Source organism: Chiroxiphia lanceolata, chromosome 10 (genome assembly GCF_009829145.1).
Source record: "Chiroxiphia lanceolata isolate bChiLan1 chromosome 10, bChiLan1.pri, whole genome shotgun sequence".
Lineage (NCBI taxonomy): Eukaryota > Metazoa > Chordata > Aves > Passeriformes > Pipridae > Chiroxiphia > Chiroxiphia lanceolata.
In genome coordinates, this window is record NC_045646.1 from 20,429,722 (window position 1) to 20,457,071 (window position 27,350).

At 39.0% G+C, this 27,350-nt stretch overlaps 1 protein-coding gene across 1 annotated transcript in view; it reads left to right on the top strand.

The window, feature by feature from the left end:
* The window catches only part of PIK3CB (phosphatidylinositol-4,5-bisphosphate 3-kinase catalytic subunit beta), a 288,112-nt gene that overhangs the window by 45,858 nt on the left and 214,904 nt on the right, over nucleotides 1-27,350 (top strand). Inside the window, exon 3 of the mRNA XM_032697650.1 lies at nucleotides 23,153-23,259. The gene's annotated coding sequence lies outside the window, so the exon portion shown is untranslated. The remainder of the gene's footprint in view (nucleotides 1-23,152; nucleotides 23,260-27,350) is intronic.

The following is a 27,350-nucleotide window of genomic DNA, read 5'->3' on the forward strand; positions in this document are numbered from 1 at the left end:
CTCTGACATAGAGCTAATTTATAGAAGATTTGGGAGTATGATGCAATATCAGCTGCGTTTGCATAACTCATCACTGTTTTCATTTGAAATCTCTCGTTAAGACTCATGTTACTGTTTGGAAGGTTACTCAGTTCTTTCCTGTTCAATGACTGGGCTGATTTGGTAACTTCTAAGTATATTAAATGTGTTGGGAATAAAAAAGAAGCTTTAGATCATAGTGATATTAAATTAGAATGTTATTCTTATCAAATGGAAGATTTCAGGCTAGGATACTAATTGAAAATCCCAGGTTTACAAGTAAACAATTATTTTTGTACACAAATAATAAGAACTTACAGTGTCCACATTATTTTCTTGCTATTTAATCTGTTCCAATAATTTAGTTTTACTGAATCCTTTTTAAAGTTTCTGGAACTAAAATCTTACCAGTTCCTTTAAATGTCTTTAAACACCACCTAGAAAGTGATTATCAGTTCAGTGTTTTAAAATGTGTATGTTCTGCAATATCAGAGAAAGGCCTGAAAAAAGCTCATTTGGCAAAAAGAATTAATTTTTAACATGAGTGTTTGCTTTTTAAAAGATCATACACCTCATATTCCCAAATTGTCCTCAGCTAGTTTTGTTGTTGAATTTTCTCCCATTTACTCTTACATTAAATGTTGTTCTAGTTAGAGAATAAGGCATCCACTTGTTTTCCATTAAAGATATTGTACAGAAAAATATGAAGTAAATTAAATCATCTCCTTAACTCTATTCAGTAAGTCATTTTAAAATCAATAAAATATCAACATTTTTCAAAATGGTATTTATATGCTTAAAATACATTTTCTTACCATTTACAGTAGTTGCAATGATTCAGTTACACTTAAAATATTTCTAAAGGGTCCCAAAGAATTCTATACGAAGTATTAGTCAGATCTGTCAACGTTATATATTGACTTCATAAAATGCCACTAACCGAAACTGAAAGCACCAGGATTGCATTGCACTTGTTCTCTTTACATATTAAAAGATTGTTAAATGCCCATGTGTCAGAGACAAGACAAATTAACTGCAGTGTGTGCAAGGAACAATTTCATTGCTGTACCGAAGTTGCTGAGTGCTGAAGCTGAGTCGATGGGGTTCAGATTCATGGAGATTCAGAATGTCCAGGGCAAATGTTAAGCTGAAAATAGACAGCATTTTAAATCTGTTTTGCCATTCAGATGTATATAATCCACAGAGTTCTGACAAACCCGGGCCTTGCAGACCTTACAGATTCAGCCCAGAGTTCGACCAGTCAGGTTAAATTTCCTGACCCACTTCTGCTGCTCTGATTGTGACCATTGCTCAGGAAAAAAAAAGAAAAAGGGGAAAAAAAATACACCCACACACAGGCTTCCAAAAGGGCCGTCATGGAAGTTATATTTCTTCAGTAAAAATTCTTATTGAACCTGCTATTAAAGAAATTAATTAACAAAAGAAAAATCTTGAACCGAGTCTTCAAGGTTTCATTTTATTGTTAAAAATAAAAAGATGGATTTGAGAATGAAAACCACCTTTGGTAACAGTACTGAATCTTGTTTGCAGGGAAATGGATTTCAGAGTTTTCTTCTTTTACTTTGGCTTTCTTTTTTTCCTGTGAAGGAAAAGCAGTGATAAAGTATCTAGTAAGTGTTCAGAGCAGAGGAGTTGTAGAAATCCACGTAGGAAAAGGAAGGGTGAGGGTGAGCAGGAGTGTTGGGAGCGAGTCAGGAGCAGATCTGAGCTGCCTCCGCAGCTTCCCCAGCGATTGCGTTTGGGGACCAGCACGAGGCTCTCTCCAAACCTCCCCTTGCTTCAGCAGCAAAATTATACTGTGCAACCTCATTTCAGGAGGTTCTGCAGGACAGTTACCCAGCCCAAACAGAAACAAAAACCTACTTGGGACTTTCCCAGCAAAACCCAAGCTGATCTTATACGAAACGTCCTTATTTCTTCACCTGACGGTTTTTGCAATATGTGTAATGTACGTGTGTGATACCTTTGTTTTGAACATCTGTCATGAGATTAAAATAAGATTTTAATTTCTGGTATGCTATTGATGTTCAAGAAATGTAGGATAGAAAGCATTATTAGCTATCTGCTGGTTGACAAGGGGGCAGGATTAGGTTTCTTTAAGGGAATTACACTTTTGATGACCCCGCTACATATAAAACATGTTAGCTAATGGGGGTGCAGAGGGGGCAGATTTAAGTGTTTGATCAGGAAATCCTGCATGAGCATATTGGATGGAAATTTGATTAGTAACCTTAGTGACAAGGGGATCAGATCCACTCTCCACGTACAATCAGATCTGGCAGTACATGCTTTTTTGTCTCTTTGAAGGAAGGGAACATTTGTACAGAATCAAGGCAGTGTATTGGATAATTTAAAAGGCTGTTACATATTGAAACCTGGAAAATCACCTTTTTTGTTCTATTTTGGAAATATGCTTGCAGTTATCCTGGTGTGGGTTTTCTTACCAGAAAAAAAAAAAAAAAAAAAAACAAAATGGAGAAAAGAGTAAGGCTTTTAGCATTTACAAGAAATATTTTATAGAAAATGGCCTTTTTCTAAAACTACTTGTATTTTACCTCAGTGTTGTAAAGAATGTTGGAAAAGAGCAGAATGAGAAAAACAATACTTTTGTCTATACTTGCCTAATATTTGTGCAACAGTATCAATATGGTTTTATACTGGTTGTAAGCATTCTATCTGTTGAGAAAGCTGATATAGTTTTGAAAGCCAGTTTATTTTTTTAGATCATTAAAGCATGCTATCAGGTTTTTAACTAACGTGTTAAGAATAAATATTTCTGTGTTTTGATAGCAAAGCTCCTTTTATTTGTGTTTGATTTTTGAAGGGAGCTCGAACTGCCTGTAGAAATCAGGCCTCCCTTTTCCTTGGTGAGAAGTGTAAATTGAGGATGATAATGTGGTGACACTGATTCTCACGAGCCAAGCATCTGGACCCAAGTGTTTGTTTTATAAAGAACGGAGGCAAAACGAGCCACCTCCTGGTCTCCAATACCTTGGGAGTGCAAGGACGGCTCTTGCCAGTGGCTGCACGTGGATTTTAGTGCAGTATCCTGGTTGTGTTTTGCTCCCACTTTTGTGCAAACGCAGTGAGGATAAAGCAGCCCATGAAATGCCCGTGGGCTCCTTGGCTGGGAAGAGTTGAGTGTCCTCTGCTTCGTGTGAAGAAGCTTCAAAGTCTGGTGCAGGGAATTCTGCTGATAAGGCCCCACCAGACAGAGTACAAGACCAGGTTCAAATACTGGCTCTGCTGCTGACCTTAAACAAATCATTTCCTATCTCTTTGCTCCCTCTTCCACTGTCCTACTCTGTTTTGATTTCCAGTTATCCAGGGTTGCATGAGGGCTTGGAGCATCTACCACACGTCAGGACAGCATTTAGCACCAGTGTCTGTCCGACTGTGGTTCTGTGTCAGGATGCTAGTGTATTATAAATAAGATTTAGTTATCACAGGAAATCCTGGCACCTGGCAATGCAGGCTGTTCCTGTGCTTTAAACTGGGTGTAGACTTTAGTCTCCCTTACTTGGGATTTTCATATTTTTAAGGACAATAGTATGGAAATTCAGGACATGAAATCAGCCTTAGAGTTTGAAAAGGAAAAGCACGTCAAATTTTCCAGCACGTTGTGGAAAAAAATACTCAGAGTAACCTTTTTATATAAAGTCCACTGCTAGAAGTAATTAAGTAATAACATCTGATGACACAAGGACTGTCATCTGTTTAAACTCAAAAAACTGGAAAGCTCAAGGAGCCCAGATATCAGATAACAGGAGTGCCTGTGTTGTGGAGCTTCTCAGCAACTCCATTCTTGAGGTGGATGTAAATAGCTGAAAATGTTGTTTTTTAAAAAAGCCATACATTGTGGGAGAAGTAGACAACTAGCATGGGGATAGGTCTCAGCAGCCTCAAACTGGCAGTGCTCCTCTGCTAGAGGTGGGACATCTTTGCCTTTCTCCATCCCAAACCTCCAGGAGGATCAGGCCCTGTGTGCATTTGCTGAACCGAGACGTATGTGCAGTCTTGGGACACACTGAGGAATTTGCAATTTATTTTCTAAAAGTAGTTTAATGAGTATTAGCCTTTCCAGTGAGTTTGATAACGTTATTTATTTTATACAATAGTCTCGTGAGAACAGACAATACTTTCATTGTAATTAATTCATCTAATACTTCAAAAATGATACATCCAGCAGTTTAAGGCTCCTGCCTTTAAGATACAGTAAATGTTTGAGCTTGGTTTTTTTCATTTACTACTTGATGTCAAAATACTTAGAATTGTTTTCTCCTTATAGCTAATATTATTTTTTCTTTCTTTTTAATACTATGGTCCTAATTGCAGAGAGTTATAAAGGAATGACAAAATAGGATGGAAAAAAAGGTTCTGATCGGATTATAAAGGCTAACAACTAACCAGCAAAGTGGAACTTTTTTTTAACACCATCCAATGATGTCACCAGTTTGAGGTTTCTCTGGGACTTTATTAAAATGTTTGTGACAGAGCCAATGTAAACCATCCTAAATCTAACACAGAGCTGAAAGGACTGATTTTAGGGAATGCAAAGATATGGATCATTGGGTCTGTCGAAGCGGCATCTTGAGCCAATTATTGGTGTCATCTTGAGCCAATTTAATCAATCCAAGGGGGACTCGAAGGAGGTGGGGGTGCGGGGTTGCAAGTGTTGGTCAAACATTCTGGCAAAAACGGATTTGTTGTAACAGCAACCAATCTCTGGTGTGTTGACTGACTTCCTGTGGCTCTGGGTTTGTGCACACTGTAAATAACTGATCAATCACTGGAACTGCTCTTTTAATTGCTGGGTAAATTTGTCCATTATGTGATTGTATGTGCACAAATGTGAGCTCGAATTTATTTAAGACACTTCTAAAGGGGAGGTAATTTAGCGTAAAAGAACCTGAAATACCATACAGTGTTACTTTCAAAATAGTAAAATATACAAATATATTTCTAAAGAGTAACATCTACTGACATTATCTGAGTCTGATCTTGTACACAAGTAAGCTTGAGAGTTGTAATTCCTATAATATAAACTACTCACAGGGGCTACTCAGTTGAGGAAAGCTAATCTGCAAAACAATTATTAGCAACAGAGAACTGAAGTGAGAAGTTCTTAAATCTTACTAAAGTGATTTTGTTTTATCCTGTCAGATCCATAGCAACAGTTTTTGGTCAGAAAATCTATGTGGAAAATTATTTAATTTAAATTCTACCCGAAGCACCTTTTAAAGATTTTTCGTTTGCTTTTTTGCTTTAGTATTGTGGTATGATTAAGAGAGTTTTTATGAGTTAAAATCCCACAAACTCTCCCTCATTCAGTAACTTCTATAAAAACTAAACAGGGAATCCTCCTCACCTTTGGGATTTTTCCCATCAATGAACATTTACAAGCCAAGGTACTACACATATTCTCTTGTTGTAATGACACATACAGTTGTAATTTATAGTGCATCTGTGTTTAGACATAACAGAAATTTTAAGTCACAAATGCTTCCTACTAGTTCTGCAATTTGCATCTTGCATTAGTTTAAAGGTAGAGACATGGTTTGTGTCTTTATATGACCTGGGAGGCTGAAATATAAGTAGATATAGGTAGCAGTAAGGAAAAACAGTAGAAACAGCATATAAATCCATTCATATTACAATAAAAATACATTTCTTACATGTGAAAAATGTAGTATGTGTATTTTAAGTATGTCTCATAAAGATTATCTATCAAACTAAATCAGTGAGAAGGGGATATTTGCTTTGGACAAGATGTCTTGAAAAAGCAACTTACATGTTTTGGAACTGTTAACACTGCACAAGTTATGTCACTGCAGCACAGACAGGACTGAATGCAAGGAGATGGAATGTGAGATGAGCCGATAAAACAAAGGCTCAAATTTAAAGAAGTACACATTCAACTTCACTGTTGCATCTTTGCTGCTAAAAAACTGGCTCTTTTCTTTAACATATCCCAGCAGCTGAGGAAAAGAACTCCCAGGTAAGTGTCCAAAAACCACCTCTTCTACCTTACTGCATTCACCCAGGGCCTGTTCTTTCCCTTCAAGAGGCCTTTCTCACTTGCTGCTAAATGCACATGTATAAAACAGCAACGAGCACATTGAAGAGGGTTTGCAGTGTGGTCACTTGACTCTACACCTATGGCATTCCTTCATCCCACTGTGCTCAGTGCATCCTTCTCTCCAGAATAAAGAATGGCAGTCTCCAGTTGGGCAGGCAAAGGCCAGTCCCTGCCCTGTGAGCTGGGGGGGGGTTCAGATCAGGTAAGAACAGCCCTGCAGCGGGATCTGCTTCGCACAGCAGTGCGAGGAAAAGGGGTGCCAGCAGAGCAATAGCATTAAATAAAAGGGGAGTCACAAGTTAAATACCTCAATCATTTGAGATCTTTCAGACATCTTCTGAAAAGTGTTTGTTTGTTTGTTTGTTTGACACTGAATTAGTTCTATATTTCACCAGCAGAAAAATGTTGATTTTAAGTTAAAGATCCAAGGTATACCAGCTTACAGGAATCACACTCTTCAATGCATTCCCAGCTCAAAAATATTATTAGTGTTTAATTTGTCAGTAAAAGGACATTTTTTCTTATATTTATAAATAGTATTATACTTTCTATCACTTCTATCCAGTGTACCTTTTCATCTTAGACGTAGCAACATATTTGTGATGGTTCAACTTCAGCAATAATCTGCAGGCTCTAGGTCTGTAATTTATTATTTGCTCTAAAAGATCAGGTCCAGAGTTTAAACGTCCCTAGCTGAAAGTTTATACCGTTCAGGACAGAAAATTATTCTCTATGCCTAGGTTGAAGTACATTACTTCTTTATTGAATTAATTATGATAAGGATCATAACTTTAAACTAGGGGTGAGGTGCTGGCTTTCTACTAGGATTGCTTGAAGCAATTTTCATCTGAACATTTTTGTAGAGTTATTGAGTCTGGCAGGTCTGAACTTTATGAGAGAGTAACTTTCTCCACAACTTAAAAGAGGTTGGACATTGATCCAGGCAAAGGTTTACCATATCCATGTCTGTAGCCAGAAAAATTTGCACTGCATACTGAACAAATAACTACAGAACCAAATTAAACACATCTTATGAGCTTTTAAAAGAAAAGCAGTGCTGGCCCTTTCCCTGAGGGATCGATCAGGGAACTGAATTAATATGACAGATTTACTTCTTTTTTGTTTGTTTGAAGTGGAAGTCTAAAACGATTTTTGGTCAAGGAGGAATTAGTCTACTAAGTATGTATACATGAGGCTATTGAACCATGTATATTCAGTGACAAATTTTATATCTCTATCAGATTGGAAAAAGTTGGGCTTCAAAAGCAGGTAAAGATGTTAATCCAACAGTGATTGTTCCCCCCCGATTGGATTAAAAGGCCTAGGAACAACAGAAGGAAATTACAAACTTCTGAAAACTTAAAAAGAAAGAAGAAAAACATTCAGCTTGAGAAAAAGCAGGTTCCAATAACTGTTCTGTTGCCTTGAGTCAAACACTCAGAGTTTGTGCAAGACTATAAACAAGAGATCCTCTGGGAAAACTGTGGTTTAAGTGACTTACCTAGAATTACATAAGAATTCTGTGGCTCAGATTGGATTAGGAATAATTTATTTAGGTGAGAGGTGGCTATTTTTCATCCACTTTGTGTTGCATTACCTATGTTACCTCTACTTTTTTCAGAGTAAGAGAGGCAAGAGGCTGTCATCTAGCACTCTCAGTCTTACAGCTGCTCAAAACCAGCAAATAGTTGCTCAGTGTAACATTTTGAAATTTCAGAGCTTTTTCTATTATACAAAGGCTGAAACTCGACTGTGCTTTTTTTTAATGTTATTTTATAATGTAAAAGATTCACCTTTTAAATCTTCAGAATTTTCAATTTTTTTGTTGCCCCTCTTTTATGCCACTGAGTCCAGTAACAGGAATAATGTCAAAGATAAATTTTGCTTTCATTTTTATTTTGCTGCTTTTCCTAATTTCTGTCCTGGAAAGTTAAGAGTAGCAAATAGAGAGCCCGTAATTTGTAACAAAGTCCCTCTACTTTTACAAAACTTTCTGGCTATTGAAAGAGGAGGGTTTTTTCAGCCTTAATAGCATTACTTTCATATTCATTTTTTATTGTTTCAGTTCTGTAATTTGTTAGTTTGAGAAATAAAAATACCTTTTTTTTCTCTGTTACAAGCAAACACAAGAAATCTACACTGACATTATAAATTGTATCAGAATAATCTTGACAGCTGGAGCACTGAAGTAGAAAATACAGTTACCATTTAAACTTATAAACATCACTAAAAGCTCTGTCTTGCCCTGAGAACAGAGAGGAAGAAGGAGGATATGCTGATTTACTGCAAAGAGGTAGTAGAAACTGGTTACTACTCAATGGATTGGTATCTGTGGGTGTATAAGAGAATAAAACATGGCCCCTCAGGGGAACTAAGAGGATTCTCTCTTTAAAGAGATAATTGGTGGGCAGACACCAAATGTGACAGAGGTCCATATAAAATTTTTAATAATATTGAGTAAATACTATGAATAAGGAGAGTTAGAAGTGTTTATTCACTGTTTTGCCGAAAATCAAACTTACATGCTGCCCAAGGAGTTTCACAAGCAATAGATTTAAAACAGAAACAACCCTGACTTCTTTCATGATGCCAATAACTGTGCAATGAAAGTTGTAACAGGGTTTCAAAATGAAACTACACCGGTGTGAGGAAGGTCCTCATGAGTGACATCTAAACAAAGTGCTCTGGAAGCCCTTTATCCACTGATTTCTGGGTCATGGGACGTTACACTGGAGAACAGTCTCCATTTCTGGCTTTCCTCAAGACCATGCTGTTGGCAGCTGTGGAACACTGTAATGCAGGCAGCCGTGTCATGGGTGTCCATAGTCCCTACCACTGAAGGGGCCACTGCCATTATCTTTCCTCTTATCCCAACTCTACTTTATGTGGTCTATTGTGCTTAGCTTATTTTTAGGAGTTCTACTTTATTCTGCACCTTATTCCTCTTGACTGTGCACCCTGCCTGGATTTGGGGCATGGAAAACCCAGCTTTTAATGTCCCTGGGTCCAGTACTACATTCAATGCCAAATATAAGTGCTAATAATAATAATACAAGATGGAATTCAGAATGCTTACAGTTCACTAAGAGTGTTCATTTAGTGTTTGAGATGCCCTGAGCAGTTCTTCACACGAGAGCTCATTTGGAAAATCAGAGCTACCAGACTGTCAGTCCTGTTTATCCTGTTGTTTCATGTCCTCATGGCCTGTTGTCTCAACCTTTGGAGTTTGCACCGTGCTTGGTGCCCCTTGCAGTCTTCTCTTTTCTGGCATCCGTGTGAGCTTTTCCTCCATTGTCATTGGTCTTCAGGGCTAATAAACCTATGTGAGTGAAGTCTTAGGTCAACATCTCCATTTCTAGGCTGTAGCTAAAGGGAAGCAGAAGAAAAGATGGTGGAGTGTCTCTGAATCCCAAATCACGTGGACTATTTACATGTTTCCCCATTAGCTGGGAGTTGGCAGTTCTTAGTGATTTTGGTTTCTTTTTCAAACGTGCTGCCATTTGGCTTTCACTTTTCTTCCTGAACCAAGCATGATCTGGTGACAGGCAATAATATGACACTGCTGTTCCTTATGTTTTGATAGGACCATTTGCAGGTCATCATCTGATCTTCAGTGCTGTAGCAGGGCAGTTATTTTGGCAGTTTTCTACCAGCCCTGCCTACATGAGCACATGACTGGTCTCACACCTCTATTGCCCTCTGTCCCGTGGGTTAAAAGATAACTATATTTTAGGCCTTTTAAATTTACAGTATATTTTCAAGTGTCTCATTTCTGGTACTGAACATAACTAACATGATGTGAAAAGGGTATGATGTCTCCTGAAGAGAAGACTCAATGAACACAAAATTAGGCGTTTAATGTTACTTCTTTATCCTTATTTTTTATTGTATGTAAAAATATATATCTGTATTTATTTTATAACCTTTAATTTCTATTTATCCTTGCATTGTTTCTTTTCTGATGAAACATAGCTATGATGTCTAATATCCTGTTAGATGAAAAGGGTATTTTGTGTGCTTCTGGAGTGATGTCTCAGTCACTGACAGTGCTGTCCATTACTCCAAAGAAGCAGTTTTGCTCTTTTCCTTTCTACCTAAATAGCTTACCCTCTACTGCTGCTGAGAACTATTTCCAAAGTGATGTAATCCACTGAATTTCTTCAATCCTTTTTTCCTACTGCCAGGCATTGCCTTAGTATGAGATGGTTGCTGCAACGTTGTTGACGTTTGGGTTAGTTTTCGTGAGCTCTCTCTGTCTTCTCTCTCTATTCTTACAGTATTTTGGATTCTATTTAGGAGATACTGTATCAGAGCTGGCTGCTTCCAGAAACTCCATTCTTGGACAGCGTGAATTTCTTTATTTGGCAAATGTTCAGTTCTGGATTTTTTTATATCTCTTTCCAAAAGTTTTGTCCTGAATTTCAATAATTATCAGATCTTTTGTCAAGGATTCATCCCTTCCCCATAACTGGCTTCTTAGTTTATGATTAGCAAAGTCTTTTATCACCATGTTTTTCTATCTTTGTTTTTCTTTGTATCCTTCAGCTCAGGTTTTCTCATGCTTCTTTAATGCAATTAACTAATTGCTAGCTTGCTCCTCTTGATTAGCACAAGCACCTTAAAGCTCCTGCTATCAGAAACTCAGATCAGTGCTGGCTGTTCTCCCTTAGGCTGCAGATTTGGAGCACAGCTGTGAGGACATTTGTGGGCTGAGGGCTCTGTGTGTCCACACTGCTCAGGAGCTGCGTGCCTGGGGTAAGTCCTGGAGAAGCTGAACCACACTTTCAGTCCCTGCTTCTAGGCCTTCCACAACCAGTCCTTTGTCTTAGGAGAGTGATTTTAAAAACAGTTGTGCCTTTTGATCCATTGTCAAGATTTTGTTTTCTGTAAACTATTCTCATAAATAAGAGCTGATTTTGTTAAGAGCCTGAGGAAGCAACTCAGTTGATAGAAGCACTGTGTTCAGTAATAACAGTGATAGTGATTGGTCCTGTGTAATGTAATTATGGTAGCAAATATTTCCCAAAAAAGCGGCGTCCAAGTCTTTTTTTTCCCCCATGTTCCAGGGGTGCATTAGATCAGATGGAGAAAGGTCAGCACTTCACGTGCCACTGACCAGCACTGAACCTCTATGGACATCTGGGACAATGATTTCAGGCACATGGTGGGATTCCTGGGGCTTCCTGTGCAGGGCCAAGAGCTGGACTTCAGTGGTCCTTGTGGGTCCATTCTGACTCAGGATATTCTATGATTCCGTGTTTTGATGACACAAATGGAGTTGAGTTCTCATAAGGTCCAGGCCTTAATTGCCAATTCTGAGCATTATTGAAAACTAAGTCCCTTTAATTCCACTTGCTAAAGACAGCCAGAGGTTTCCCCAACATTAAATTTCCTCTGCTGAGGATTTCCTCTGTTTTTATGCCAGAGCAATCTACCCAGTGCATATGCATGTGCACAAGGAAGAGGACAGTAAACCAAGGCACTGGCTCTTGTTCTCCATCAATGCTTCTGCTTCCTCAGACCTCTGAAAAAGAGGAGAAAAAAATTATCTTCCATGAATACTTTTTTCAGTTAATAAATGTAAGGTGATAGCTAGAGAAGTGAAGAGGAATGACATGGTTTATGGCTGTTTTCTTTTCCTTCTATAATAAGGAATTGGTTCATCATAAATGAGAATGTTAATTCCTATTGTTTTAGCCCAAATCCTTTCTATGGCACCAAAACATGGGTTTTCTTCTAAGGCAGCTGCAATGCTTTTCTCACAGACAGATGTTGAGCTCAGTCCTGATGTGCAAGACACTTCAAACCCTCTGAATTTTGCAAGTATTGTTACTGTGTTCTGTTTTCCCAACAAACAGACAAAAAGCAGTTTGAAAGTCTTTTCGCACTTTACACGAAGAATTTTGGCAAAAGTGGAGCATATTTATTTGGCTCTGACAATCAGGTTGGTTTTATGCAGGCATTTAGCCTTTTAATTTAATAATTATCTTTTAATTTTGAAGTACTTTATCTTTCCATTCTGATAGTTCAAATTTAACTTTGCTGATAGGGTTTTTCTCTTAGTGCCACAATGTATTTTGTACAGGGTGCAGAAAGCCAAGTTCTTCCCTTAACACACTTGTTTGGCTTTATAATATATTCATGGCTAGGCTTCATGAACAAAGATTTGGGAATAATATATACTAATATTATATTATATTATTGATGTTTGTAAGACTGGTTTTCATGTTTGGAAGCTATCACTGCATTTGATTTTAATTTTGCTCTGCTTTTTGCCCTCTACTACAGGCTAATGCAGTGTTTAGGAGAGGCGGCAACTACTTTAATGACACTCCTAAATCTCAGCCCAGATTAATTACAGCATAGTAACATTTTTGTCCTAGTAACAGCTGAAGTGGGTTGTGTCAACAAGATGGAATTTGACTCACTTGGGCTGTAGCACCCCTTTTCAGGGCTGCATGTAAATGATTAGGGTTTCAGAGAACATGTGGACAGTGAGTGTGTGTTACTGTGAACTCAGCAGTGGATGAAAAACATCTGCCTTATTAAGCATCCTTTTAGAGACAACCATCCAAATATGCCTTTTGAAATCAGCATTCTTGATTTTTTTTTTTTTTTTTTTTTTGTAGCAGCCAAGGTAAGCATAGCTTTAACCTTCCCAGTAAACCATTTCTAGGTGTGATGCTGGCAGGGACTGTGAACCTTCAAGACTGGGAATTACATTATCTGTTTATAGCACATGCATCCAGTCAGCAACTGGAATTCATGATCTACCAGGGAAACATCAGAGTGCTCTGCACAGCCATGGTTTTACAGAGCTGCTGAAAGATTGTGTTCTGGAATTAACTACACCTCTAAGAGGGTAATTACACTGTGTGTGATGGTGTGCACTGGGCAGACCATGAGTAATGTGTGGAATTTGCCACCCTACATTTTTTATTTAGAAAAGTCACCAGAGATTAACCTTTAGCATTTATATATAAAAAGATTTTCAGAAAGATTTGGAAGCTCATGGGAGAAACCAAAATACTTCCAAAAATTTCTTTGGGTGTATATCTGTACTAAGAAACCTGAAACTTGAAAGCATCTTCAAGCATAAAGCACTTATACTTGTTATCTTAATTGACTTTCACTCCAGAATCTGTGAACTTCAGTCACTGGTGCTCCAGCATTGAACTGAAAGGCAGTCTCCCCTCGCTTCTTTGCACCAGTGTTGGCATTAATAACTTTGTAGTTCTAAAATTAACACAGTCTAGTCAGCCCAAATGCCAACAGATCTGAACCTCTGAGCACTAATTTTTTTAGTATTCTGTTATAGGTAAAAGTAAGATTAAATGTCAGTGGCACAGAAGTCTAATTTAAATCAACTTCCATAATCAATAATAAGTTTCACTGAAAATGGCAAAGCCTGGTGAGAAAATACTTGTGATTTACCAGCAATGTAAATCTCAGGCACCCTATCACTGTTAACAGAAGATCCTGTTCGAGGACATTGCAAAGTGATCCTATTTGTTTACATTTCTTATTAAAAAACAACTGATAGAATGAATCTGAAATTTATCTTGCCTGTTAAGGACAAGCCTCAACAATGTCAGCATGTTTTCACATTTAAACTCTTGTGAAAAAATAGATAGAAAATCAATATGAACTTGTAGCACAGTCCATATTTTCCCTTGCACACTCACATCAAATTCTTCTTGATATCAACTGCCTGACTTGGTGGCAGTTATTCAGACACGATTTAGTTGGTATCAGCAAGATTTGGGCACATGGAAAAAGGCAGTAGTCCTTCAGGCATGCCCTTAAGAGCAGGTTTATTTTAGCACTGAACTGGCTGCTCAATGCTAAACCCATTAGGTGCTCTGCTGCAGCCAAGTACTGAGCAGAAACCTGCTCTGCTGTAGAAATCAGGAAATACAGAACTCTGATGCCAGATTAATGTACAGACTTTTCACTTGAAACCAAGGTCTATCCAGTGCTTTTCAGATAGGTATTACTGTGACATTTCTGATGGCAAAGCTTAACATTGCTGGGAACGCTGGAATGTCCTTAGCTGCTTTGAAGCAGAGATTTGTAATGTTTTAATGGTGGATATTCCCAAGAAACAGAAGCTGGAAGGTCTAGGCTGAGGCTGTCCTAAGGCAACAGCTGATCTTAAGAAATATTTTTACTATCCTTTTCATGAGAACTGTACACAGTTGAGTTTTAAGCTAAAAAGGAAGTGATTATTCTCAAGAAAGGAGTAAAATCTTTTCAGGACTAGATATTTCTGGAAGTCTGAGGAGAAGCTGTGTTTGTTGCTTGTCATACCAACTGCAGGGAATGGGTCTGAGCTGGTTCTCTTTAAATCCAGGTCTTCAGTGGAAGTTATCAGTGGAAGTTAACAGTGAACAATGATGTCTGGATAGTGTGCCCCACATTAAAGGCCAAACTCTCTCATGATACAAACTGGCAAAGCTGTGCTCATGTCTCTCTAATTCAAAATTTGCTTCAGCAAGTGTTTTAGAACTGGCCTTTTTTCTGCCAGAGCTGAGCCCAGGGAGAGAGATCATCAACCAGAGAAAACAACAGTTCTATTTAAGGTCCCTATTTCATTTAAATAGAAAAAGCCCTTAAGCAGAATAAAAGAGCCTCGGGTTCAAAATCCAAACCCTTACTCTCAGTCACAGAGAAGAAAAGCTGCCCCTGTGTTTGTATTTTCTGTGTCAGTGCATGAAATGTTTCAGTGGCTGTTTCAGGCAGAGCCAGTGTTAACTTTGTTGGATACCTGAGAATAAAACAGGCCTGGGTTTGCTGCAGGAGTGCTACGAGTGAGTGACAGGAACACGTGGCTGTAACCCTAAACAGGATTGTGAAGGCCTTTATCCAGAAGCCAAGTTTACAGATTTTGCAAAGACATTAAACAAACACTGTAACTTTTAACATAAACACAATTAACTAACATAAATATTTAGGCAATTTTCTTTTCATTTCACTCAGTGCATATAGTGCACAGGAATCAGAGTTTACCCTTAAACAATTGGCCTTAGGATACCATTATCACTCTTATCAATAACTCAACTTTTCTAGAGCAAATAACTTCCTTGCTTAGCCCAAAGACATTTAAACTTAGTACTTGCTCCAAAGGATTTCAGGATTCGTTCAGCTTCTTAGACTGATGAGTTGTTAGACACAGAGAGTTCCTTTCAAGGGTCATATAGACAGGGGTGGTTTTTTCTTGCCATGCTCAATCTCCAGCTATTCCAACAGCACAACAGAAATTTTGCAGTGTGAAAGTAAGTAAGGACTGAGTAATGGATATAGAAATTTCTCTCTTAAACCAGCACACAGCATTGCTATAGTAGCACTAATATAGCATTACTATAATCCCTTATTAGGAAGAGGTCTTGCTGTGAGTTTGGTGCAGTCAGGTAGAGGCCCTGTATAGATACAGAACCCTTGGAGAGTGTTCAGTAAACACAGTCAGTGACCTACTGTGTCCTATTCTGACCACAAAACTACTGCTGTCCCAACAATTTGGGTCATAGTCAGCCCCACTGAATACAGTGAAGACTTTCAAGTTGCATATCCCTCCTACATGTGACTTACCAAGGCTGCAGAGCTGGAACTGAGCCTTGTAAAAAGTCATGTTTTATCCAGTGAAGATAGGCATCTCTCCCAGAAGATATTCCTTACTTGATAAATCTTTATGAATTTAATCCAACCAAAAGCAAAATTTTTACAATGTGGAAACTAAGGCACAGACTTTATACAAGTCAATCCGTCCCATAAAAAACACCAATTCATGACCACAGTGGCTTGTGTATATACCAGCACGATGATGAGAAATCTAAAATTCAAGTATATCAAGAATTCCCCTCTTTATTCTGCACCAGAGATGTCACTTCTTTCCTTTTCCTGTTTTTCTTACTCTGTCAGGCAAAGTGGCCGTTTCATTTAATTCTGTTATTCAAATATTTCTCCTTTTCTTCTTGCATGCTGCATGGTTATTGCGTGTCTCTGGACACTCGGGTGTTTTGCACTCATCAGAAAATGCCTCACTGCTGAGGAATGACAGGGAAAGAATGGAAGTCACTTGCAAAGCATAAAAAGGCAAACAAACATCCTACCCAGTGTGCCCTTACATGGATCCAATAGCCAACTGTCCTTGAACAGTATTATCTGTGATACCACTATACACAGAGAGTTCCAAATGTTTTCCAGTCAATAGCTAAGCAGCCCTGAAATGGATTCCACAGGGAATGTAGAATCTCTCCACAGCAGGTAATGAGGGTCATTTCATAGGAGAGGTAAAACAGATCATTTCAGGCTGTCTGCATTCAGGTCATTCCAGAACTGAGGGACAAAGCTGACAGGGAGCTTCTCCATCTGTTCACTAAGCTGTCTATCACCTGCTATCAAAGAGTTGAACTCCTTAGTAAACTCAAAAGAGTAGAGTTAGAAGGATGGTCATTCCAGCGTTCAGGAGTAAGGGAATGTCAGGATCAAGCTTGCCTCTGTGGCTCTTGCAGAATTACAGAATGGTTGGGGTTGAAGGGACCTCTGGAGATCATCTAGTCCAACCCCCCTGCTAAAGCAGGTTCTCCTAGAACAGGTGGCACAGTGATGTGTCTGGGGAGGTTTTTAATGTCTCCAGAGGAGGAGACTATACTATTTTTTCCCATAGGACCCTTACATTGTTCAGGAGGAAGCTTGGAACTCTCTGGGATGACATAGGCTGATGAATCAGAATCAGTATTGCCTCTAGGCTCTCTTTATTGCATCAACTGGAGGACATATATTGACTTATGCAGAGGTAAAAGAAATCAGATAGTGGAAAAATCTGGTACTGTTACTGTGTTTCATCGTATTAACACCCACAGGGGTCATCAGCAGACTGAAAAATAAGTTCAACCAAGACAAAAATTGCTTTTAATGGAGATAAATATTTAAAGACTAAGTCTACCCTATGTCATTTTTGTGATTGCATGACAATAGTAAAGCTATTTTCAAACTAAACTAAAAAGTGTTCCAAGCCCTGGAAACGTAAAACTGCTTGTGTGACTCAATCTTATTCACACATGTACACAAAAAGAGTCTTTTTGGCCCCAAATGAACCATATGTCTTTTCAGGCTGATTAGTGGATGTGGGGGTGTTTCTTGGAAGATTATGTGCTGGATATTAATAGGCTTCTGCTGAGAAACTCTCATCTTAGTTCTGTATTGGCCTACATTGTAAAGATAACTGAGGCTTTCCTGTGCATATCCTTGCAATCCTTAAAAAAACAGCATCACCCCATTGAACAAAAGCATCAAGAGTCCACATGACTCTTCCAAGTTCACCCTGGAAGTCAATGTTGGACCAGGATGTGGAAGCCAAGTCTTCCCATTCATTGTCTGATGCCCCAGACAAGGGTGTCCTCACCTTCATTGGTTAATAATGTAATTACTAAATTCCTAAGGCATACTATGGTCTCCTTAGATAGGTTATATTCCACATGATTTAGTAATACCTAGTCTCCAATATCAATGATTGGTACAGAATTATTGGAGGACTCAATAAAGGTGGCAGTGTTACCCTGTACTGCCATGATAACATTCATACTCATAAAATGAAGGTGACAAAGGTGACAACATTCAGACAGCTCGACACATCAGGTTGCTGGAACTGCTGGTCCTTTTAGAAAGTGTCTAGTCAGAGTAGACTTCTAAAGGAAAAAGGCTTCTGTGTGTGCTGCTGCAGCAAATGTGGAGAAATAGAGTTCTGCTGTTGTCCAAGAGCTCAGAAAAAGCTGGAAATCAGAAACTCTTGAGCACTTCCACTGATTCTGTAGCGCCAGGTTTGTGAGAACTCACTTTGTTCAAACCATGTTTTCTGTGCTGTGGTTTCTCCACTCTTCTAAGGTGGATGACTTGATTATTGGTGTAATATAGTGAGTGGGCTCTTTCTCAGTGTGCTGCAGAGAGGGAAGAGGAGATGTAGTGCTGAGAATGCACACGGGCTGTTTGCTCAGAACATTGGGGAACCAAAATTCACAAAGTTTTCTGCACTCATACGTATCGAAACTATCAGAGGTGTAGGTAAAAAGGAGGGTTTAAATTCAAAGAAGCAGGAAAGTGGCAATGCCACAGGACCCATTTTTTTCTGGGATTCTCATTGTAGGAAATCTGTGAAAAATGTCCCCACTTCTTTAACTTGTGCTAACTGCTTGTGCCACCTCCCGTATGCATTATAATATCAGCTGTGAGATCAAAAGTCCAGTCAGCCCACTTTTCTGTCTGAAATACTGCAGGGATACCAGGGAAAAGGATGAAAACACAGCAAGTATATATTTATCTGTTGTATCTTCTGCAAGATACTTCTTGGGCCAAAGGCATAGGATATCAAGGGGATTGCAGCTGATTCAACCTCTTCCCCTGATCTGAGCAGATTTTGATTAAGCTGGCATAGACATCTCTGGTTCACTGATGGAATTAATGACTTGGGCATAAGATAGTGAGAGTTTTTATAAATAATTTAAAAGTTCAGTCTTGTTCCTCAACTTCATTCCATGGGCAGTTGTACAGCATGTAAAATTTGTGTACATTACTTACAATGATAATCTCCAGGAGTTATGATGGTTCCATGAATCTACTCATGTGGTATCTTGTATCTTGTCAAAATTATCAAAATAAATTAAATACAGAAGCCTTATGATACACTCAAATGAAGTCCATAGTCTTATCTTGTCCCCTAGTTCTTCATACAGATACAAGGACTGAGCAGGAAAAGGGCTATCAATGTGGAAGCTGTTTTGGAAAAAAAAAAAAGGAGAAAATAAATGGCAACAACTTCTGTGGTTGAACTGATTCTCTTGTTTTCTGAGACACTGCCAAATCACATTTGAAGATACTCAGAGCTTTAAAACTGTCTTGGGGAGCTTGTTAAGTCTACCAATTTTTTAGGTGACTAAGTAGGGACATGAGTTCTTAAAGAGATGGGAAATATCCTCTTTTAGTGTGTATATCTACATATTCCTTCCAGTTAAAAGTTTGGTGAAAGACATAAAGGAAATGTGTACTTCTATATTAATAATATCAAGCAGTGACCTAGGGAAAATCAGTGTATAAAGCCCATCTCATAGTGGATGTTTTTCTGTTGGTTTCAAATAATACTAGCTCTGGCATATATTGGAGTAATAAGGAACTATAATAGAAATGTGTATATTCTACAAGATCTTGTTTACTCTCCATAAGAGTGTTTAAAAAGAGTTCTAACATAGACACAATTATTTTTGAAATCTATTATGTTTAAATGGGTTAGTTTTGTTGCAGAAGAATATTAGAGCCCTTTGTGCAGTGTGACTGGAAAATATTATTTAAGAAACGTATTTGAAAAGCTGAAAACATAAAAGATCCCTTAGCTGGTTGGTTTCAAGCCTCTTACTAGAACTTCCAGGATAATCTCTGACTGGATGCAAATGGGGAAATAAAAACTTGTGGCATCACTTTATGTTTGTGAGGCAAAACATAGACAGGAATTTGAATTACCAATGTCACTGTAAATTGTTGTCTTCACACATCCTACAGTGTAATAATCCAAGGGTAAACCTTAGCTGGACTACACACCTGCTCTAAGAGCTGTGTTCGTAGTAATAACCATTTGAACTGTCTTTAACTCCTTGAGTAAGTTCCTCTAAGCCATTTCAGGTTACTTAAACTGATGTTCCCAGCATATATAGACCTAAAAAACAGCTATATTTGTTTTCTGAACGTCTTCAGATGTTGTGAAATACATATGTTTTAATTGATTTCTGTTGTATTTCCATGTCCTTTCCACACAGGCCACATTCAGCATACCCTGTCTGTGATGGCTCAATTTCTTATTACCACAGAAATATCCAAACAGCACAAGGGTTTGTAGCCACCAGGCAGCGTGTTTAGAATCAGAGAAATAACTGAGAAACAATACAGATGATGAGAAATATGAGGAATATCTATTTTTAGAAGCTAAAGTATATTTGTATTTAATTACACCGTGTTTCTATCTTGTGCAATACATATTGCCTCCAAAGATGAAAAGAAACAAGCTGGAGTACATTTAAATGTGATCATCTGGTGTGAATGTTTTAGGCAACTAAATTCTGCTATTATGATTACTTTCCATTCTCACGTGGCATTTAATATTGGAGGAAGCAAAATAGTTCTGTGTAGTTGTAGTCTATCCAATATCAGTGTGTTACTGGGAAGTTAAAATCTCATCTAAACCAAAAATGTAAATCTGCCAGACCTCCCAAGAGTACTGAAAGCTTCTTTTTCTCTCCCTGTGATTTAAAGTGTGGAAGAGATAACATCACTTCTTTTGTATCTGGGAAATCATTCTTTCTGCTCATTCCTAAAAAGTTGTCCCTCTTTCAGCTTCTTCTTCAAAGAAGGATTGCTTTTCTGAACCCTCTTGGTTCCTTTTTGAGCTTTCCTTTCATAGCTGTCATTTTACCTTATAAGGTCCTGTCATTTCATCTGTCATTTTTTTAAAAAAGCTGTTTTCATCTAGTGACCTTTTAAAATCCATTTATGAGTGAGGAAATGAAAGTGTCCACAGGTTTGGGGCTTTAAATTTTTGTAGTAAATATCATATGCATCTCACTTTGCCAACATGATGTTATCCTGTTCAGCTTTATAGAGGTGAATAAGGAAAGGCTAGGAAGGAGAAAACAAAGCATGGCAATGAATTGATCACATCATAAAGCATGCTTAGATGCCTGGGGAACTGGGTCTAACCAGGCTAGCAAGGCTTCTGAAGCTTAAACTGGAGTCTATGAGCAGAGGAGATGCAAGAATATGAGAGATCCTGTCCCAGGAAAGAAGAGAAATGAAGAACATCTCAAAGGAGCACCAGCATGTTACAGCAAAATAGTTGGCATCTTCACAGAGGCTTTAGCACAGACACTGCATATTGTCAAAGAATGCAAAGAAAGGGCTAGTTTAGCACATTCTGCATGCAAACTTGTGTTGGTTTGGTCTTTTGCTGTGCACCTTTGGGTGAATAAATAGAGAAGAAGATATTTCTCTGTTGTTTTAATAGGCTTCCAGTCCCAGACTCCCTGCAGTGTGAGGCAGGTGCATGGAGCTCCACTGCAGGATAAATGAGCCAGGTGGGAAAAGCCACAGGAGCTTCCTCCTCAGGCATCCCTACAGGATGCCCTGGTCAGACACTGGAGGAGATCTCAGTCTTACATGGTGGCTGTGCTAATGTTATCCCTGTAAGAGCCAGCTAGGAGGGTTTTTCCTAAGAAAAAATGATAAAACTTCCCCGTAATATCTATTATTTCTTTGTAATTCTTTAGAGAAAATCTAAACTCGAGTAAGGGCAGCCACAGCATTGAGGTGCCTGAATGAATTCTGTCAAGAGAGTCTTTGAGGTAATAGAAATTGCTCCCAAGAACCTGTGGTGTACAAGGCATAAACTGGCTGTGAGCACACAGTGAATCATCACTGCTGCCATTTGGAAGAGCAGATCACTCAGGCTGGGGCCCTGCCAATGTCATTGCTGTGTTTAATGCTGTGGCTCTGTGAGCCAGTGGGGCAAATTAATGTCTTCTGTGATAATTCCATTAAAGACTTATTATTTTGAGAAATCACAGAAGGCAAAGGTCATGATCTCCTGGGAACTCTGAGCTATTTTGCTCAGTATTTCTATATTTAACTTTACCATTGGGTTACTACAGATATTTGCGTTGCCTTTCTTTCAACTTCTGTTCTTCCCTTACCAATGATTCTTGAAAACATTTTGGTTACTTATTTTAAAATATTTAATTCAGAGAATTATGTTCTCTAATATGTTTTCACCTGATCAGTATATATTTGGGAGCAAATATGAGCTGGAGCAAAAATTCTCTGAGCTCTTGGATATGTTTTACATACTAGGAATGTTTAATAGAAAGATACTACTGAGGACTGAGGGATCAGATTAGTAAATGCTATTGGTAAAAACTTAGAGGTCATGACCAGTTAAATACTCCAAGAAATCTGTGTTGGAGGAATATCACCTAAATTTGTCATATGAGTACTTTATTCATTATGCACAGAACATAAACAACTAACTTTCTATTACAATGGTGATTGCTGATCTTCAGAATACAAGCACCAGTTATTTGCTGAAGTTGGGGTAATTCAGAGATGATTCTTGGGAGTTACTTTTACTTCAAGAAGTGGATCATTTCCTAGGCATTGTTCCACTGTGAGAGCACAAAGCCTGAGTCTGGCTGGAGGGCATGTGATTTAAGATTGCATTTCCTTACAGTGTGGTATATATTTGATGGTTAATCCATCAGAAGAAAACATGTTTGATGGGTGAGTTCTACAACTCTGTTATGAGGTGAACTGTCATTTAAGTCCATAATCCCAGCAAAACACCCCACCACTGCTCAAGAGAGCAGTGTTGACAAGAAGACTAAAAGCAGTTCGTTGGTGTAGGTTATTCAGTTGACAGCACTGAAAAAGTTATGTCAGCAAAGGATTTTTATAATGGTATAATTTGCATCTCCCTTAAAGGTGCAAATATACTTTGGCTTTTTGAGCTCCAGCTGTTCTGTGCAGCCCAACATCACAGGAGGCAAGGCAAGGAGCTGGCTGGACCCTCTTCTCTTTCCTCTGACCTTAAGAGCAAAGACTTGTGTGTTTAAATCAGAGGAGCACGAGCATGACCCCCTCCTGTAATGAGGCGAGGGAAGCACAGCAGGAACACGTTTGGCAATCTGGGATCTGCTTGTAGGAACAAAATGCCATTTTAACCATTTAAAATACAGGAGACTGCATCCAACACAACTCTGTCCCTGGGGACTGACCAGAACAGTTTTAGCCCTTGTAAGAACAAAGCAATCAGAGGCCTTGCTGCAGGAGCTCAGTGCCCTTTCACAGAGTTTCTAACAAAGGAATGACTTCTTATTTATTTATTTTATGTCTTCAGCTAAGCTTTGATGAGAGGTTCCTCAACTTTTCTGTAGAAGCTGCATTTCCTGTCTGAGATAGTATTTAAGATGAAGACTGACTCCTTCTCCTGTTTCCTTTCTACAGACCAAAAGGAGACCCTTTCAAAGAACACAGCCTTTAATCTGGAGGCAAACACGTGCCCTGTTTGAAGCCCTCATCTCTTTTACAATGACTGGTGTTGCTGCTTGCAGGTAACAGTTTTTATCTCATTTAATCCCTTATAGCTCCTTCCTTCACTTGTATTATGCCACAGAGGAATTAGACCCCTTTTATGCTGTGCTTCTGCTGGTGGATCATCGTGGCATTGGGGATAAGTAAACACACATTTAAGCCAATAAATCAGCTACTTCAACAATGCCTTGTTTTATTCAGCATGGCAATCTCACAGCACATTCAATCTTAGATGAAAGGGTGTTTCATTAGTGTTTTTTAGATACGTGAGATCCGGTTTTGCGCAAATATTCTTTTATTTATTTGTTACTTTATTATATTATTTCTAATACTACTAGTATTGCTAATAGCAGTGGTATTATTCTTTTGTTGTGAATCTCAAGATGTAAATCACTAGAGAATTTTTCCACTAAGAAGCCAATTTGATGGTTATTGCAAATAGTGGGAAAAAATACTTGACGCTCCAGAGGATGCTGGGATGAGCCTTTTTTGGTCATACTCATAACTGACCAGCTGTGAAATAAGACACATTCTCTAGCAGCATGATATCCCTGTGAGAGGCTTTATAGTCTGATGAATAGTCATTATCATCCTGTTTATTGGCCAAATGTTACATTGATAGCCTCTAGTTAAATAAGGACAGTGAAAGAACCCCCCTAATTTAATGCAGGTGGATATCCCTTCCCCTCCTGCATGCTGACTAACATGGTGTTCGTTAGTCATCAATTAGAAGACACTTTTTTCCCTCATGGGCTCATAATGTTCCTTTTCTAGTGATTTTTTTTTTCTTTGTCGTAACGTTGTGAAAGCTGGAAATTTGTTTGTATCAGTTAGTATCAATGTGAATTATACATGCCAAATTATAACTTTGAAGTTATTTGGTATATTATTAATATTTTTAAAAATATATGCTCCTTCACCTGTAATCTTAGTAAAATTCACAGATGTTTTGAGTATTTTACTGTCTGTTCTGCTCTCTTATGGAACTGCTCATACACATTTAAGACTCAATCCTACTCCATTCAATGGTACATTTGCCACTGATTCAGAAGTAGTTGGATCAAGGTCTTTATTTGGAGGAAATGTATGACAAATGCCTTAGAAAGAGGTGTTTTGAACAGGTGAATAATGTAGCAAAGGTGAGTGGAAGGAGCAGCCAGTCATTCTTAACAGCTCAATAGAACACCTGGCACAATGTAGACGTGCATCATGGCAGGGTGTGCATTACACAGCTCCAGGGCTGGCAGCATTTCTATATATTCCTACTTTTTTTTTTTTGACCAGTCACTGTAGGTTACTCTGTCTTCATTTATGGAAACAGATGTTCATTTGTGTCCCTGTTTATGAGTACAAATTCTTAGCACTACAGAGCACTTTATAGTGGACATTTCCTTCTTAAATTTCATTTGACTAACAGGTTGCTACACATTCATACCATGTTGTGTAAAACTGAATGTAGAAGATCATCTGTTTTGGATAGATATTACAGACTTGCAAATCATTACATAGCTGCTTGACACTAGTCATGCAACTAGTGTTGAGTTCAGCAGAACTGTCTATAATAAGTGGTAAGTTAAATATGTGCAAAAGTTTGTGCAATATCAGCACCTGAGATTTCGAAGACACCTACAGAGAGCCAGGTAATTTCACAAGGAGATCAGTAAAATCAGTCCTGTGAATACAGCTGTAAATCTGTGGTGGTTTGCTGTATGTCATAGCACAATAGCTTTGATTAACCACAAATCCCTGCAATAACATTTCTGTTCTCCCAAATCCTGGTTTCACCCAAAACGTATGATCCATTTCACCAGAACCATTTCTGAACTGTTCATTTCCTTTCTGAACCTTTCCAGCTCCCTGGTTCAGTGCACTAGGACATAGAGCTTATAGGAGTGACAGATGTGAAGTTTTCTTTAAAAGGAAGTTGTGTTCATTTTTTATACATTCAGGGAGGAGAGAATATTATTTCTTTAATAAATAACATTACATCAAAAATACACCTGACTTCTGTTACTGATTCCTCATGGTCATGGTAACAGCATCATGAGGCCTCACTGGCTATTGTTGCAAGCCTGAGGGACACTGGTGGAAACTGGAGCATGAAAAGTGAATTGTTTCCCTATCACAATATACTGTTGATCCTTCTGGAACATTTTTGGTTGTTTTCTCTGTGCATGTGATATAGAAAATGGAAGCATGAAATGAAAATACTCTGTTTGGAAAAGCTGAAGATTCTGTTTGATAAACAGAACTAAAGTATTTATAAGACTTGAACATTTCCTTTTTGGGTCAATGCCTTGTCATTTTCTTCCCTGAGGCTAAAATCTCAGCATATTTTTGGGCATTCAAATCATGGCCTGAACTCAGGAAGAATGAGAGGATGAGTCTGATAGTGTGGGCATTCCGTTTCCTCTGCCTACCTGCCCTGTCACTCTCGTGTCCTTGACTTTTGTAGGCTGGTTCTTTCCACAGAAGACCAACACATCAGGTGTTTTGCTCCCTCCCAGTCTTCTATAGGGGACTGAGATCAGTCCCTCAGAAATTGTTGAGGTTCAGATGTCAGCCCTAATTCCCAGATTTGATAATGTCGTGAAGACAAAAACAGTCAAACTTGGATTGCCCTCATCCCACCATCCATCCCACTACACCCTGTCCTCTTCACACTTGTCCAAAACTTTTGGTGATGGCAATATCCAGATTAGGACATTCCAAGAAGAAAGACAGCAAACTATGTCAGTTACTAAAGACCTTTTATTCCCTGTGGATTTTTGGCTGAAGAACACACTGTGAAAAGGAGCCAGGGCTTCAAATACCAGGGGCAGGTCAGAGCAAGGCAGTGCTGTGTCCCCTGTTCTCTACACTAGCACAGTACTGTGGACTCCTGCAGCCTTCTGTGATGAGGTTAATCTCCCATTCCTACAGGAGCATGAACTGAAACAGGCCCATACCTGTAGCTGCAATTTTATTTCAGAACAGGATATAGTGTAGTAGCTGAAATGCATTCCTATTATTTTATTCTTCTCACAGGATCCTAATTCACAACCAATTTTTCATAGAACCCTCTGTCTTAAGGATACTTTCATGTACACATCATGGTCAACAGGCTGGGACCTACAAAGTCAGTGAGAACAATACTTGGAGCTCTTACTTTGGTTTCTACCACTTCTATCTGCACCGATTAGTGCCTTACACTGACAACACTCCTATTGTCTTTGGGTACAATTAGTAAAGTACCATGTTGTTCAGCACGACTAGGAAAGAGTCTCCATAATTGACCTTTAGATAATTGGAAGGAATCACTGAATCACAGAATGTGCTGAGTTGGAAGGGACTCAGAAGGATCATCAAGTCTAACCCTAAGTACTGCATAGGACCGTCCCCAAGAGTCACACCATGTGCCTGAGAGCATTGTGCAAACTCTTCTTGTGTCAGGCTTGGAGTTGTGCCCACTGCCCTGGGGAGCCTGTTCCAGTGCCCAACCACCCTCTGGGGGAAGAACCTTTTTCTAATAACCAACTTAAACCTCCCCTGACACACTTTCAGGCCATTCCCTCAGGTCCTGTCACTGGTCACCACAGAGCAGAGATCAGTGCCTGCCCCTCCTCTACCCCTCACAAAGAAGTTGTAACTGCAGTGAGGTCTTCCCTCAGTCTCCTCTTCTCCAGCTGAACACACCAAGTGCCCTCAGCTGCTCCTCATACCGATTTCCCTCCAGACCTTTCACCATCTTTGTTGCCCTCCTTTGGACACTCTCTAATGGCTCAATATTTTCTTACATCGTGGTGCCCAAAATTGCCCCAATATTGCAGGTGAGGCTGCCCCAGTGCAGAGCAGAGCGGGACAATTCCATCCCTTGCCCAGCTGGTGATGCTGGGCCTGATTCCCCCCAGGACACGGCTGACCCTCCTGGCTGCCAGGGCACATGGCAAGGAAGTGGGGTAGAAAGGGGAGAGGAGAACTTCTCAGGACATCTATTAATGAATTCAAAGTAAAGATCTCCTTCTCTGAAGTCATTCTGTAGCCTAAAAATAGCAGTGAGATCCTCGACTGGTGAGCACTGGCAATAGGTCCTTAGAAGCATTGGGAGCTGTGCACAGCTAGTCTGAGTGCC